The sequence below is a fragment of the Tasmannia lanceolata genome, unplaced genomic scaffold (assembly GCF_043159265.1).
Source record: "Tasmannia lanceolata isolate RefF3 unplaced genomic scaffold, GAP_Taslan_0.1 ptg000008l, whole genome shotgun sequence".
NCBI lineage: Eukaryota > Viridiplantae > Streptophyta > Magnoliopsida > Canellales > Winteraceae > Tasmannia > Tasmannia lanceolata.
In genome coordinates this window covers 69236119-69252902 of record NW_027518685.1, presented here as the reverse complement: position 1 = coordinate 69252902, position 16784 = coordinate 69236119, and the positions used below count along the sequence as shown (strand labels likewise).

The following is a 16784-nucleotide window of genomic DNA, read 5'->3' as shown; positions in this document are numbered from 1 at the left end:
TCTCATCCAAATATACAAAATCTTCATTTCCTGTTTCTTTTTGCAGAGACTTTCTCTCCTTCAAATAATTTTCCTTGGGTTTGATTGTTTTCCTATTGTACATTGGTGTAGATGGCCCAAAATCTGTATGTAGCATTGAAAATAGTATAAAAACAGTTAGTCGAAGCAAAATATAGTTACTCGTAGCGAAAATTATCTGTATAAGGCTTTGCATCTTTTGGCTTCGACTATCATGTTTTTTGCTTCGACTAGCCTTTTTGGTTTGCAGTCGTTGTTTGCCTTTGGACAACTTTTTTTTGGCTTCGAGTAAAACCTTTTCGGCTTCGATTAACATTTTTTTTGCTTCGAGTAACACTTTTTTGGCTTCGACCAAGAGTTTTGATTTCCAGTAACTTTTATGCTTTAGGGCAACAATTTTTTAGCTTCGAGTAACACCTTTTTGGCTTCGAATAACACATTTTTGGCTTCGACCAAGACAAAATGATTTCCAGTAACATTTTGCATTCAAACAACATACTTTTTTGGCTTCGAGTAACACCTTTTTGGATTCAACCAAGACTTATAATTTCCAGTAACATTTTGCCTTCGGGCAAGAGATTTTTTTGGCTTCGAGTAACATCTTTTTGGCTTCAAGTAACACATTTTTAACTTCGAGTAACAACTTTTGGCTTCGACCAAGACTTATAATTTTTAGTAATATTTTGCCTTCATGCAAGAGAGTTTTTTTTGAATTTGAGTAACAAAATTTTGACTTCAAATAACACATTTTTGGCTTCGAGTAACACCTTTTGCCATAAAAAACTCCAAATTCAGCATGAAGATAAAACCCCAAACTTACATTAAATCGATCCAAATATCCCTAAATATGCAGAAAATGCAAGAAATCATAGAGTATGAAAACATTAATGCAGCAAAGAAATTGCTGAGTTTTTTACCACGATTCGGCGTGAGTGAAAACGAGGTGAAGCCTTGGGATTTCTCTTTTGCATCCAAGATTCAGAGTAAACGAGGAGGATTCGCAAGAGAAAAGAGAAGATTTCATAGGAGATAAGCGGAGTTTCACTCGTCTTCACTTGTTCGGCGTTTGATTCGAGTAGGAAAATTTTAGGGTTTGAGTTAGATAGGTAAAACGAATGGGTAAAGTAAGCTAGGGGCATTTCAGTCCTTAAATTCTGTTTCTTTTAAAAAATGGCATTTATTCGAGTATTTTCAAAAAGCAGCATTTTCTTATCATATTTTCAACTCTCTAACGTGTAACAGTCATTAACCCTTTTAGTTATAAATCTGTCGATTGCAACTAGTTATAATAAAGAGGAAAGGGCGTTTTACTGTTCATGCCTTACGTGTCAGCCTCTCCTTCGTCTTAAGATATATTTCCTGGATTTTTGTTTATTTTAAAAAAGATGTAAAAAAAAAAATTCTCTTACGTGTCGGGCTCCCTTTCCTCTTCATATTAAGAGAGAGAAAATAGAAGGCGAAATAAGCATGTCTCGTGAAACGCCTAAAATATCGGCCAGAGATTTTCTCTCGATTTTCTCCCGAGATTTTTTGTTTTCATTAATTTTTACCTATCGAAAATTAAAAAAACACTGTTGTGCCCCCGATTTCCCACGCGCCAAGCGCCTTGAGAGGCATCTCGACCTCTCTCTCTCTCTCTCTATAACCTGGTCTTCAAAATCTCTCTTTTTTTGTAAAATTAAAACCCCATAAGAGGTCTCTCTGAAACTCACAGACGTCTCTTTCTCTCCTCTTCTGATTTTGTAGTTTGATTCTGCACTTTCCAGTTCTTCTGAGGTCTCCACGGTTGTTTTTTTCATCTTCTTCATCATCTTCCCTGTATGTGTGAGGTAAAACCCTTATGATCTATTATATTTGTTCTTCTATTTTGGGTTTTCTCCCCTATTGTATGCTATTTTCCTGGTTTGGGTTTTTCCCCCTTTATCTTATATGAATTTCTTAGGGTTTGCAATGTAATTTTCTGAATCTGTTTAAGAACCAGTTTGGATAATCTGTGATTCTCTTTTTTCTTTTTATATATATATATATTTACTTTGGTTTGGGGTTTGGGTTTCTTTTCTTTTTCATTTTTCAGCAGACCAAACCCTCATCCCATTTGTATTCAAATCCAAGCCGTGCTCTTTTTTTTTTTCTCTCAAGTTGGTCTTCTATGGGCAACCCAAATGCATTTCCCTTGCCTTTTTTTTATTTTTTATTTTTTATCAATTGTAGCTGGTCTCTCTTTAGATTTACATTCCTTTTTTTCTTCTTATTCTTTTGGCGATTGATTACGGGAATCAGTGACTTGGGCTGGATTTGCAGAGATTTGTGCAACATGAAAGGTGATTTTACAATTTCTAATCTTAACTCCTGCAAAATTTATCTCAAGGATTGGTTTAGGCCTCTCTTCGTTCATCGGCCAGGGAGTTCTCAAGTTTCATTTATTTCCGTTCTTCAACTAGATTATTTCCATTCTTCAGCAGGATTATGTTTTATGTTTTTAACGACTAATTATGGGTCATTACATCCTGACTGTTGGGGCTGTCAAGCTCAGGATGAGGAGTAAGATATGGCACAATAAAGGCATGCTTATTCTTTCTTGAATACATGTACTGTATAATTGTGTTTTTTGGGCTTTTCAGGCTTATAGTTACTTATAGTTACTGCATTTTAATTTTTTTTATTGACTTGGTTTTTGGTTTTACATATTTTTTCCTATATGGCTGTGGATATTTGGGTTTCAACTCTAAAACTATTAAAGGGCTTTACGTGGATGTTTCCTTTTCTCTATAATTTTATCTGAGTTTTGGTTCAGATCCTCATTGTTTTTCTTATTATATTAGCATTTCTATCTGTAGAGGAATTCGTCCGACTCTTCTTACTTTGGTTTACAATTTCCAATTAGCTTCTCATTGCCATGTAATGCTCAATAGGCACAGTGCTTTGTTTTTCATATATTTTCCGTCTACTTCTCATTTCTGGCTTTGTTTCTCATAATTGCATACCCTGATTTCTGTTATAATGCAAAATGATTGATTATTTCTTCATTATAAGGCATATTCTTGATTCTATGTTATATGTAGATGGTAAGAACACTGAAAGATTTATTTGACTGAATGTACTTTCTACGATTGCAGGACTCCTATTGGAGCTGCTTACCTTTCAATGACATGCTCAGATTCTATTGAATATTTATATTTGCAACGGTTTCGTGAAAACTTGCTTTACCTATTAGACTGACTTGCCTCGAGTCTATTGAATATTTATATTTGCAACGGTTTGGTGAAAACTTGCTTTACCTATTAGACTGGCTTGCCTTTCAATGACAAGACAGCTTGGTTGTATTTTTGAATCAATTGTTTCAATTTAAGTAAGCTTTTGTTTATATTTGCAAGGATTTTGGAAAGCCTCGCTTTGTCTTTGTCTGTTGGATTGACTTGGGTTTCAATGGCAGGTTAGGTTTGTTTGGTTGGATGCGATTGTTTCAGTTAGGGTAAGATCTGACTCTATTGGATGCTTATATTTGCATGCATTTTACTGTGAATTGGACTATGTTTACCATCTTTAGTGGCCAAATATTAGCCAAAAACTTGGATTGTCACTTCCTCAAGCAAAATATCAGTCTTACGTCTTGCCCCATCTTTAGTAAATGTCCAAGCTTTTCAATGGATGTTCTCACGTTTTGCATATTTATAATTTTTGTTTTGCACACACATCTCCTTTAAGCGAAATGTATACCACAATGTCAGATGAAATTAGCTAGTTGGATTTCGCGGACGTCTCTAGCTTGGTTGTATTTTTTGAAGAGATGACAACATCATTGTGGTTAACGTCGAAATAAATGTATTGTATACCTGTGTTTTGATACTTAAAGATCTTATGGTATATAAATTTAGTTATTTATTGACTTTGGTTCTTAGGTTTAGATACTTTGTTTTTTCTGTATGTTTGTAGATATTTTCATTTTTTCTAACAAGATCAAATCAAATATAGCAGCTGAGATTTGGTTAAACTCCAACTTTCGAGAAGGACTTCTCATTGATGTTTCCTTTCCTTTGTAATTTTTTTTGAGTTTTAGTTTAGTTCCTCACTATTTTTATTTTCTACTTATGCCCTTGTTTACTTGCTGCACCCATAGCATTAATAGATTCTATTTCTTGGTGATGGGTTTTTATTTTTTGGAGATTTGTAAATTAAAATTTCTTATTTTATCATCTTTAGTTTTTTTGTCGCCCCGTGCATCGCACGGGGTTTTATATATATATATATATATATATATATATATATATATATATATATATATATATAGCAGAAGAGAAATTGTTGAATTATTTCAAAAATCTGTGGAATTAACACGTGGTGGGTAATTTTGAATCATCATTTGCTAGCCACCTTCTCCAAAGGCTATGTCTCGCCCGTCCTTTGCACTTGTATGTCTTCGTAGATTTGTCTTATTACACTTGGTGAAAAAATGAATGAAAATACTATTTTCTATAAAGGTGGCTAGCAATAATGAGTACCGAAAGAAGCTAGCAATAATAATCATTACTTACTAAAGTTTTGTAGGAAAATTACGGGCAATGGGTAACTATATATGACAATTACTAAAAAAACTACCAAGAAGAGGTATTGAAATATGACAATTATGAAAAAACTACTTTTCCTGATTAATATGTTGAGGATATGACGAATTCGGGACACCTTGAAAAATATTTATAAATTCCGGGCACCTTAAGAGGAACAACAAATGATTTTTGGGGCACAACCTATTTATGTTGTGTTCCATCACATGGACGGTTTGGATCAACCTATGATGTGGTCCGTACAGTTCTTTGTCGGCCCGTGCATCGCATATGTGGTCCGTACGGTTTGGATCAACCCATGGACGGTTATATATATATGAGAAAACGGTTCCTACACATATGTGTAGATAAGCTATCTACACACTAGCTTAAAATACAGTGGGGGCCACCTTATTTGGGTGATCCAAACCATTCATTTTTAAGGCCCTCACATAGATAGGGTGTCCACAAAAAATCAGATCCATAGGATCATCCTAACCATTCGAACTTTGGAGGCAAAAAATGAACTAATTTGTGAAGGTTTAAAGACATCCATTTTGCCTCCACAAATCGTAGGGTTGGGATGATCCTATGGATCTGATTTTTTGTAGACAACCTATCTATGTGAGGGCCTTTAAAATGGATGGCTTGGATCACCCAAACAATGTGGGCCCCCACTGTATTTTAAGCTAGTGTGTAGAGAACTCTCTACACATATGTGTAGGAACCGTTTTCTCATATATATATATATATATATATATATATATATATATATATATATATATATATATATAAGAAAATATCCTTCATATTGTAAAAAAAAAGAGTTTTGTGAAGGGCTAAAGTGAAAAGTTTGTTTCAGAATAGGATAAATGGATGAAACTATAGTCATCTCAGCTAGAGAATTGAGAATCTGTCTCTCATAGAAGTCCAAGTTGGCCGAGTAAATTGTTGGAAAAGGAATGGATTGAATAAAAACCAAATTGACGAGCCAAAAATTAAATAAGAAGCCCATATGAAGCAAGAACCCATATGATGGTCAGAAGGTCCGGATCAATATCAGGAGCAAAACTGAGCGAGTGTCGAAACTAGGAAGGACCAGGCAGATCAGAGATTAAAGGAGCAAACATTGATCGGGATTCAACATTGAAGGAAAACAAGAGACAATCCCTAAATAAGTAAGGATTCGTGTCCTCTTCTAGCAATGCGAGCTCAAACCCAATAGTGAAATGGTAGGTGACATCTTTCAAGGGTGGGCAAAGCTCGAAAATAAAGGTGAAGCCAAAGCTGCAGAATCCAAAGGGGGCCCTCAGAAGAAGTAGACTCTGTAGATAGAAAGTCGTGGGAACCACGATATATGGCGACAAGGCAAGAGGTGCTAAGGCTAGCTTACGGCCATGAAACATGGCCCTTGCTAACTTTGAAATGGCTTTACTAACCTTAACTGATTTAGTGTAAAGAAAAAAAATTACACACCCAAGTCAGGAGAAAGAGGAAATACACTTGGTCAGAAATGTTGCCATCGAACTTTTGGTAAATGGTAATGAATCTGGAATAAATTGAGGCCTTGTCGAGCTCTAAGCCAAAAGTCTCTCCAGCAATATCAAAACTCGCAGAGAATTCTTCACATGTGGGGGGAGACCTATCAAACCGGTTACATCGAGAAGAGTTGGACCCATTGGACCAACTTTGAAATGAATAGAGTTCATGGTCCGACTCTAGAGATATGAGGCCGCGGATGGAAAAGGACTATTTTCAGGTATTGGAAGCTTGAATAAATATATGGACTCATATATGCCAAGAACTTTCCAAGAATCCGCTTTTACTGATGCCATTCAATCCACCCATGCTAGCCTGCCTTTTTCCGAGGGCGACCACGACCGCATAGACTGATGAAGAGTGGCAGAATCAGACTTTTGGATGGGAAGCTTTTCTTTAGAATGTCGGGGAAAAAACGCCCGATATTAATCTAAGGAACCTTTGAGACGATAACGCCCCAGGGTGACAGCAGAAGAATCTGGAACGATGGAGAAGATTTGGGGGCAATAAGCTACATTAGCGATAATCAAGACTCCATCAAAAACCTTTAGACTTTTTGTCAGATCAGGATCAGGGAGGTTCTAACGGGAAGAAGACACAATGAGGAACAAATGAGAGATCTAAAAGAGACGATCAAATGAAACTTTAACCAGAGAAAGGAATATGAGGATTTGGAAAAAATGAGTACACGTGTATTTCGGATTTCAGGTGCATTTCGTTGGTTATGAAATAACGTGCTCAACCTCGAGGCAACATGTGTCCTTACTTAACCGCTAAGACTTGTGACAAGAAACGATGAGATTCGAATCTCAAAATCCATTTGAAGGATTAAAGGTGCTTCGGATAGAGGAATGCAACCTATTGGTCTCCATCTGCAAAATGAAGGAATGTGGGGGGGGAATGTTTACACCCGATTTTGGACATGATCGATCATGAATGACCGAATGGACAAGTGGTGAATCCTTTGGACCAGGTAAATGGAGTTACGCTCCATGCTGGCACTCGATAGGAGTGGAAGAACACGTGAGAATTGGAATCCAAAAGGTTAGACAGTCATCAAGAATTCCATCCTAGTTGTACTTATCTCTAAGCCCAATCAGTCAAGTGGGACCGAGTTACCAAGTTATTACCCGCATGGACTGAGTCAAAGGAGTGAAACTACAGTTGCCAATCAAGGGAAGGTGGATGATAACCACCTAGAAGAATGTAGGACATGAAAATAAGGGCGCTTAGAGTGGGAAATTCCCAAAGAGTTCCCTCCAAGAGAACGTAGGGTAGTGAGGGGCAGTTATTGTCACGCCCAAAAGCCACACACATACACATACATATTCACAACACAAGGCTTAAGGGTGCGACAGTGCCGTACACCTGCAAAGCAAGCTTCACAAGTGTACAAGGCTAGCAAAGCAAATATCAAAACCACCTACAATAATCTAAATAATCATAGTGACGAAGTCAAATAATACAGTCTCAATAATCCTAACAATACTCACTGTCTAAGGAATGTAAAGTACTGAAAGATAACAAAATTCAAAAATCAGATATCACTTCCGCTCCTCCTGGTCGAGTCCATAAGGATCAAAGTCTGAAAATATTAATATAGCCAGGGTCAGCTGAAAAGCTCAGTACATAAAACACACTACAAAGGTGGGATCATGCATGCTACAAAAGAGAGGTTCGTAACAGAATAGAAGGATATAAGCCACAAGTGAGATAGTTAACACAAGTTTAATGTTACGGAGTAAGGCTCATAAAGGCATAGGTCAAATTGTCACAACGAAAGAGTCACAATGTTCAACGGTTCAAAGACCAACAATGAATAAAGTAGGTACGAGCTACACAAGGCATGGCTAATCACAAGAACAATAGCTTAGAAGCAAAGTTCATAAAAGATGTCTCATAATGTCGTAACGAAGGGAGACAGGTTCTGAGGGTCACAGAAGGGAAACTCATATAGGTACGATAACAACACGAGATCATCGGCTTAGTCCAAAAAGCAAGTTATTTTCTCCCCGACTGCCTATGAGTCCACAAAGCAAGTTATTATCACCCCGACTGCCCACCGGTCCAAAAAGCGTATTATTGCTTACACCGACCGCCCACGGTGTTGGAACTAGTTCCTAGGTTCACATACCTGTCGACAGGGCCAACATTTATCCCCCATTGGCGGGATCACAGTTCTTATGTTCACATATAGGCTAATGCCCATGCCCCACTGGCGGGGGTCTTTTCTGAGTTCACATAACCTAAGCCTCTCAACAGGTGTTCAGCGTTCACACAGTTCAAAAGAAGGTGTTCAAAGTTCAAAGTGATTGTTTCACATTAGTTCCAAAGTGGATTCATATAGTAGAGGATGTCTGATAGTTCAAAGATTTATACCGTTAGAAAATCTGAAAGGCGTTTCACAAGTCTAAAGTATTACACCGCGTAGGTGCACCAAATAACCAAATTCAATAGAGTTCATTCGACATTCAAAGATAGTAATTCACATAGATTTTTCATAAGGTTGTCAATGCAGATAGTCACACAGTGGTCAAAGTTCATTAGTGTGAAGGAATCACAAATGGGTTTTCACAAAACATTCATATATTGGGAAAAGCATTCAATGTAAGTCTCTTTGCCATAAGATTCAATAGATTTCAAAGAATAACGGAATTAGCATGCAAGACCGAAGTCAAGTCTAAAGTTTATCAATGGCTCCAAAGATTCAGAGAGTTTGGGATTCACAATCAACAATGGCATAGTATTCAAAAGGTAAATCGCAGCACTAAAGTAGTACGAAATTACGTACCTCGAATGCCGAATATATATTCCTTCAACAATTTCTAGGGCACAATACCTATCCCAAACAATGTCATTCATATCAATAAATAGGCCTAGGATAGTGGCCAAAGCAATGGTTAAAACCTCCCAAAATTAAGAAAAATACTTCAAAATTCTCAATGGGTTCGGAAGTCCGACACTATTCATCGGACGCCCGACACTATTCATAGGACGCCTGCAGCACTATTCATGACTAGTTTTTGCGAAAATTCCAGATTCGTCCCGATTTTCCCAAAACTTCAACGGACCATAACTTTTCCATTTTAGCTCCGATTTGCGCGTGGTCGGATCCGTTGGATTCGTATCGACAAGAGGAATCCATCTAAATCAATTTCATGCTCCGAATTGGTACGAGTAATTATTGTAAAATAATCTAATCTTTTAGGTTAAGCTTTCTAAAACTAAAATTCTATGACATAACTGCCAATTCTTTGGTTCGTTGGGGATCGAAGGGCGATACTAACCCTAGGAATCCAAGACCAGTCAAAATATTCTTATTCTAAGCCATATTGATCACAAATCTTATCTTTTAAATACTTTAATCCTTGTTTTAGTGTTCTCAACATGCTAAACCTTATATAGAACATAGATCTTACCTCGATTCACGTTCTCTCTTCTTGAATCACGTTCTTCCTCTCTTTCTCCTCGTTGATCTCCTCTTAGGGCCGCAAAGACGGTTTAGGGTTCTTAATCTCTCTTAAAGTTGTATTTATACGCTTTTCTAAAGAAGCCCTAATTCTAATCCAACTTCTAATGAAAAAATTACCCTTGATTCACAAGGGGGACGAATATTAAAGGGAGGGGTAAATTCGGGTATTACATTCTACCCTATGGTTAGTTAAGACACATAAGGTGATATAATTCTATACTTGATTTTTCTTATTTACTTCACACACTGGACAATTTCTAAGAAGGGGCCTCTTTCATCAGGCCGAGACAAGGTATCCTAGGGAGAATATGTAATTATAGGCTAGGATTCACTCGATATTTACTGAGTGTGCTCCACTCACTAGTTTAGCTAATCCTGTCTTTCAAACATACAATTTAACAATGCACTTATAGGTTTCAAACAATATTTTTTTTTTTGTGTTCATTACATTACTGAAGGTAGAATTCAAAATGTGAATGGTTCAATGGTCCATCACAACGATAAAGATCTCGTACGGTTTATCAAATACAATTTTAACCTAGATTTGATACATACGAGATAGATCTCTCTCTAAACACGGAACAAGTGATAAAACTTAAATGGTCACAATACAAAAATTCAGAGGGTTCTAGCCGAAGGCATAGATCAGATATCAAAGGCCACATAGTCAAAATCTAATAAGATATAAGGGATTCGAAAAGGCATCACAAGTCGATTATCGGAGTTCAGTTTGTTTTTCAAATTCTGATAGGACTCAAAGGGTTTAGGTACTGAACATGGATCACTTAACTATTTTAAATGTCACACATTCATATTCTAATGGATTCGAAGGGCCAGGTCTCACTACTAAGTTCAAATATATTAGGCAATTTCTTTCGATTACAAATATACAAATTGTTCTCCTCTTTCTTTCTTTATATATATATATATATATATATATATATATATATATATATATATATATATATATATATATATATATATATATATAGCTCTGAGATTCTAAAATCTTAGGTTAAAAGACTTTGCTAAACTAGTTCAATACTGAATTCTTTTATTTCAAAGTTTTTTCCATTTCTTAAAATCTTCTACTTACAAACTAAGACGAGACAGTTATCTAAGAACGAAACAAATGTCTTATTATAATAACTTATACTTTGAGAACACATACAAAAGTACAAATTCTTAGTTGTTCTAATAGTAGATAAATGTTAAGGCGAAACTTAGAGTCAAATTCAAATTACAACAACAAACTATTTAAAAAGTTGCTCCAGAACTATTTTATTTTTGAGTTTTCAAAATGTCAGATTGTGGGGGTTTTTGGTGACCCGGTTCAAAGCTAAATTGATTTATCCTGTGGCTTTTCTTTTCTCAAAAATTTTCATTAGTCACCTAAGAGATGGAATGATGGGCACATACAATAACTTACACAAGAGTTCAAATATAAAACACATGTTCCTTTCAGATTTACTAGAGTACTAATTTATCTCCTCAATTAATGATTTGAGGCCGAAACAAAGTTTATGGTCAGATTTAGATTACAATAACACACATAATATCAAATGAGATTAATGCTAACTGGATTTGGTTTCCCTAATTTCAAGGGCACATTTTCCACAGAATTGATTCAGATGCCACACTAATAATCCTTGATCTTATTCGATTAAAGAAGCTTATAAGAAAGCAATCGAAACTTTACCACATATGGTAGGAAAACACAAGGAAAGATATAGAATTCTTATTGGATCGGTGATGAACAATCAACCATATCTTAGCGATGATGCATTCAAGATAGGGCAATTCGATTAAGTTCCCAATCAAAGAGGATCACAAGATGAATGTGATTCGAAGTAATCACAGAGCAAAATCAAATGGTGCATGTCACAGAAAGTCAAATTCCTAACTCATTCTCATTCTCTAACTTTGTCTTAGAACACTTGAACCAATCATATCCTCTCACACTAATACGCTGAATCATAATTCAACTAAGGGCTTCTAGTGCACACAACTCACTACACAGTCCCATACTAGTGTGGTTAACTTATATGCTAATCCAAAATGCCCCCAGTTCAAATGAGTTGACTACATTGCCTTATCCCACAACTAACAAATTCTCATGTAGAACTAAGCACTCCAGATTCATACAAGCTCACCATGGCAAAACACTGGGTCGCACAAAACCTTTCTCTAGAAGTTCTTCTAACTGTTCTTTCAACTCCAATATTTCCACAGGAGCCATCCGGTACGAGGTCTTAGAAATAGGTGACGTACCTGGTGCTAAATCCAAACTAAACTCCACTTCTCTGTCTGGGGGAAGACCAGGAAGGTCTTTAGGAAAAACATCTATAAATTCATTCACCACGGGATATCTTCAACCCTTACATCATTACTCTCAACTTCCACTATTGATGCTAGAAAGGCTTCACAGCCTTGTCTAAGCAAACGACATGCATGGCAGATAGAATCACAGAGGTAGAGCGAGCTCCACTCCCTTCAAAACAGAATCTTTCCTCTCCAGGAATTTCAAAGTTCACTATTTTCTTATTGCAGTCCACAAGGGCATGATGGGCTGAGAACCAATCCATGCCCAGAATCACATCAAAATCATAAAGTTCTAAAAGTATTAAGTCTGCCATCACAAATCCTGATAGGACACATCTTGCTGACACTATTGGCTATAAGGTCACATTCTACGACTCCTCGTCTAGTCATTCTACAATTCCATAAAACACTCAATTAGTCATTTGTCACATGTTTCACAATTCATAAATATCCATACTATGTATCAAAAATACCCCATGGACTTGAGTTTCTTACTATTCATACCCAATTACAAACTCGCATGCTTCCCAAGCGTCTCCAGGTGCATTTGAATTTATAATTAGGCACTAGTCGCGCGACTGACTTATGTGTTGTCAGGCGTCCCTGGAACACACAAATCCATCAAGCGCTTCCTAAATTGCTCCTTGCCTAAGTTCTCAAATCTCACAATCGAAGTCTTTTGTTCAATTCTTCTACGTAGGACCTAAAGCCTAGGCTTTGATACCACTTTTCTGTCATGCCCCAAAGCTGCACATATACACATACATATTCATAACACAAGGCTTAAGGGTGCGACAACGCCGTACATCTGCAAAGCAACTTCACAAGCGTACAAGGCTAGCAAAGCAAATATCAAAACCACCTACAATAATCTAAATAATCAAAGTGATGAAGTCAAATAATACAATCTCAATAATCCTAACAATACTCAATGTCTAAGGAATGTAAAGTACTGAAAGATAACAAAATTCAAAAGCAGATATCTCTTCCGCTCCTCCTCGCTGAGTCCACGAGGATCAAAGTCTGAAAATGTTAATATAACCACAGTTAGCTGAAAAGCTCAGTATATAAAAACACACTACAAAAGTGGGATCATGCATGCTACAAAAGAGAGGTTCGTAACAGAATAGAAGGATATAAGCCACAAGTGAGATAGTTAACACAAGTTCAATGTTAAGGAGTAAGGCTCATAAAGGCATAGGTCAAAGTGTCACAACGAAAGAGTCACAATGTTCAAAGGATCAAAGGCCAACAATGAATAAAGTAGGTACGAGCTACACAAGGCATGGCTAATCACAAGAGCAATAGCTTAGAAGCAAAGTTCATAAAAGATGTCTCATAATGTCGCAACGAAGGGAGTCACAGGTTCCGAGGGTCACAGAAGGGAAACTCATTAAGGTACGATAACACCCCGACATCATCAGCTTAGTCCAAAAAGCAAGTTATTTTCTCTCCGACTGCTCACGGGTCCAAAAAGCGTGTTATTGCTTACACCGACCGCCCATGGTGTTCGAACTAGTTCCTAGGTTCACATACCTGTCGACAGGGCCAATGTTTATCCCCCATTGGCAGGATCACAGTTCTTATGTTCACATATAGGCTAATGCCCATGCCCCACTGGCGGGGGTCTTTTCTGAGTTCACATAACCTGAGCCTCTCAATAGGTGTTTAAAGTTCACACAGTTCAAAAGAAGGTATTCAAAGTTCAAAGTGATTGTTTCACATTAGTTTCAAAGTGGATTCATATAGTAGAGGATGTCTGATAGTTCAAAGATTCATACCGTTAGAAAAACTGAAAGGGTTTCACAAGTCTGAAGTATTACACCGCGTAGGTGCACCAAATAACCAAATTCATTAGAGTTCATTCGACATTCAAAGATAGTAATTCACATAGATTTTTCATAAGGTTTCAATGCAGATGGTCACACAGTGGTCAAAGTTCATTAGTGTGAAGGAATCACAAATGGGTTTTCACAAAAGATTCATATAATGGAAAAAGCATTCAATGTAAGTCTCTTTGCCATAAGATTCAATAGATTTCAAAAAATAACGGAATTAGCATGCAAGACCCAAGTCAAGTCTAAAGTTTATCAATGGCTCCAAAGATTCAGAGAGTTTGGGATTCAAAATCAACAATGGCATAGTATTCGAAAGGTAAATCGCAGCACTATAGTACGAAATTACGTACCTCGAATACCGAATACATATTCCTTCAACAATTTCTAGGGCACAATACCTATCCCAAACAATGGCATTCATATCAATAAATAGGCCTAGGATAGTGGCCAAAGCAATGGTTAAAACTTCCCAAAATTAAGAAAAATACTTCAAAATTCTCAATGGGTTCAGAAGTCCGACACTATTCATCGGACGCCCGCACCACTATTCATCGGACGCCCAACACTATCCATCGGACGCCTCTGCACACTTTCGGGTTCTCGGTTTATTATTCATCGGATGCCCGACACTATTCATCGGATGCCCACATTACTATTCATGACTGGTTTTTGCAAAAATTCCAGATTCGTCCCGATTTTCCCAAAACTTCAACGGACCATAACTTTTCCGTTTTAGCTCCGATTCACGTGTGGTCGGATTTGTTGGATTCATATCGACGAGAGGAATCCATCTAAATCAATTTCACGCTCCGAATTGGTACGAGTAATTATTGTAAAATAATCTAATCTTTTAGGTTAAGCTTTCTAAAACTAAAATTTTATGACATAACTGCCAATTCTTAGGTTTGTTGGCGGTCAAAGGGCGATACTAACCCTATGAATCCAAGATCAGTCAAAATATTCTTATTCTAAGCCATATTGATCACAAATCTTATCTTTTAAATACTTTAATCCTTGTTTTAGTGTTCTCAACATGCTAAACCTTATATAGAACATAGATCTTACCTCGATTCACGTTCTCTCTTCTTGAATCGCGTTCTTCCTCTCTTTCTCCTCATGGATCTTCTCTTAGGGCCACAAAGACGGTTTTGGGTTTTTAATCTCTCTTAAAGTTGTATTTATAGGCTTTTCTAAAGAAGCGCTAATTCTAATCCAACTTTTAATGACAAAATTACCCTTGATTCACAAGGGGGACGAAGGGAGGGGTAAATTCGGGTATTTACAGTTATCCAAATAAAGGTATATAAAGAGACATTTGTCTCCAAGGAAGAGGTACCAGAACCAAAATCCAAACAAGTTTTAACATTTTATCTTTACTTTCAAGCACTGTACCTATACTTTTCCCAGCTATAGATTTTATTCGGATTAAGGATGCAATGAATTTATCTTCCCAAGTGAGTCCTTCCCTTTAATTCAACTATCCCTCGCATTGGCATTTTGTTTCTATTCTTTTGTCATTTAGTTGAAATAGAATGGCTTGTAAACCATGAGAGTCGTTTGCATTCTGCTTGAATCGATAGCGACATTTGCGTTCTGCGCTCGGTGACGTTTCCCTTGCCAATCGCAAGTCATTCATGTTCTTTGCATGTCGACGTGTCGTTGACAATTTGTGCGTGTCGACATCTCCTCAGTTGGCATTATGTATGTACTGAAAGTGTCCTTTCCATCTGTGCATAAACAGAGGAAGAAGTGACATTCCCCTCTTCATCTCAATCACCTGAAATCCAATCTCAAGGGATGGAAATGTTTCGGTTGCCGAACCCTCGAAATGAGTTTCCAATTTCATACCTCCTTGGCTGGCACACCCTTAGCATCACTCACACATATGCACACTCCCCACACATGCTTGCACTGACCGACTGTGCCCTGGCATTTTAGACTGAACAGGACAGTACAAATGCGTCATGTGAATTAAATGAATAAGACAAAATGTGCTGCTATGTGGCTGTTCTTTCTCTAAAAAGTGAGTCACGAAATGGCTTTTTCGTGAAATTGCCTAGCAAATCTCTCCGTTTGGTTGCCGGGTTTTTTTTGTTCCCGGGAGTTATGTGGGAGAAACAAATACCCTGGGAGATAGGTGGGAAAAAAAAGTCCTAGAAGTATCCAGGTAAAATAAAAAACCCATGTTTGGTTGACCACACTATGGTAGGAAAAAAAAAGTCCTAGAAGTATCCCGGCAAAATACAAAACCCATGTTTGGTTTGGTGGACTATGGTGGGAAAAAAAACCCTCTCTGTATCTTATTACGAAAATGGCATTGTATAGTCTATTCTGTTTTTAGATGGGTCCCACGTTACATGGTTGAATCAAACGGTCCCGATTAATTTATTTTTTGGTGGGGTTCACTGCATGCTTATGATCCAATCCAGACGTTCAATGGGCCTGGCATAAATAGACTGCGACGTAATCATCTTAAATAATCTTAAATGGAAGAATCTTGATATATTTGATGGTTGGGATAAAACAAGAACACAGGATTTTCGGGGCATGGTCTATTTACATTGGGCCCCAACAAAATTCTCTTTTGGGTGGACGCCACTGCATTTGGAAAAAAATGACGAACTTATAGAATTGTTTTTTTTCTACATGTGAAGGGTAGACATTTTATGAGAACATAAGAACGTTGTTTATTTATATATAGAGTGAAGGGGAAAAAAAACGGTTTGCATCATTAAGTACAATCCGAAACATATTTACAGCCAGTACACATGTCCTCAAAAAAGAAAAGTACACCACCACGCATAAGAACCATATCTAAGTATAAGAGGAAGTTGAGCCGGCAGAACTTGTTGACGCTAGTGGATACCCTTGAACGCTGGTCTCCTCTTTCCCATGTTGTGTGCACCCACTACTAGCAAGTAAATACCCATGAAGGGCAACATCTGCCTCCTGCCTGGTCCCATATGATTGGTAACAAGCTCCACTAAACTTGTTCACCTGAAGATGGCAGTCCTGCCAATTGTCAAACACGCCAACTTGCCTTCCCTTGAAAAC

The 16784-nt window shown here is 37.3% G+C and overlaps 1 long non-coding RNA gene across 1 annotated transcript; it reads left to right on the top strand.

Annotated features, from left to right (window-relative positions):
- The first annotated feature begins 1714 nt into the window (after positions 1-1714).
- On the top strand, positions 1715-3904 carry LOC143883795 (uncharacterized). Its single transcript, XR_013252545.1, has 3 exons — positions 1715-1847; positions 2299-2339; positions 3452-3904. It is a non-coding gene; the product is annotated as an uncharacterized LOC143883795 (long non-coding RNA).
- The last annotated feature ends 12880 nt before the right edge of the window (positions 3905-16784 follow it).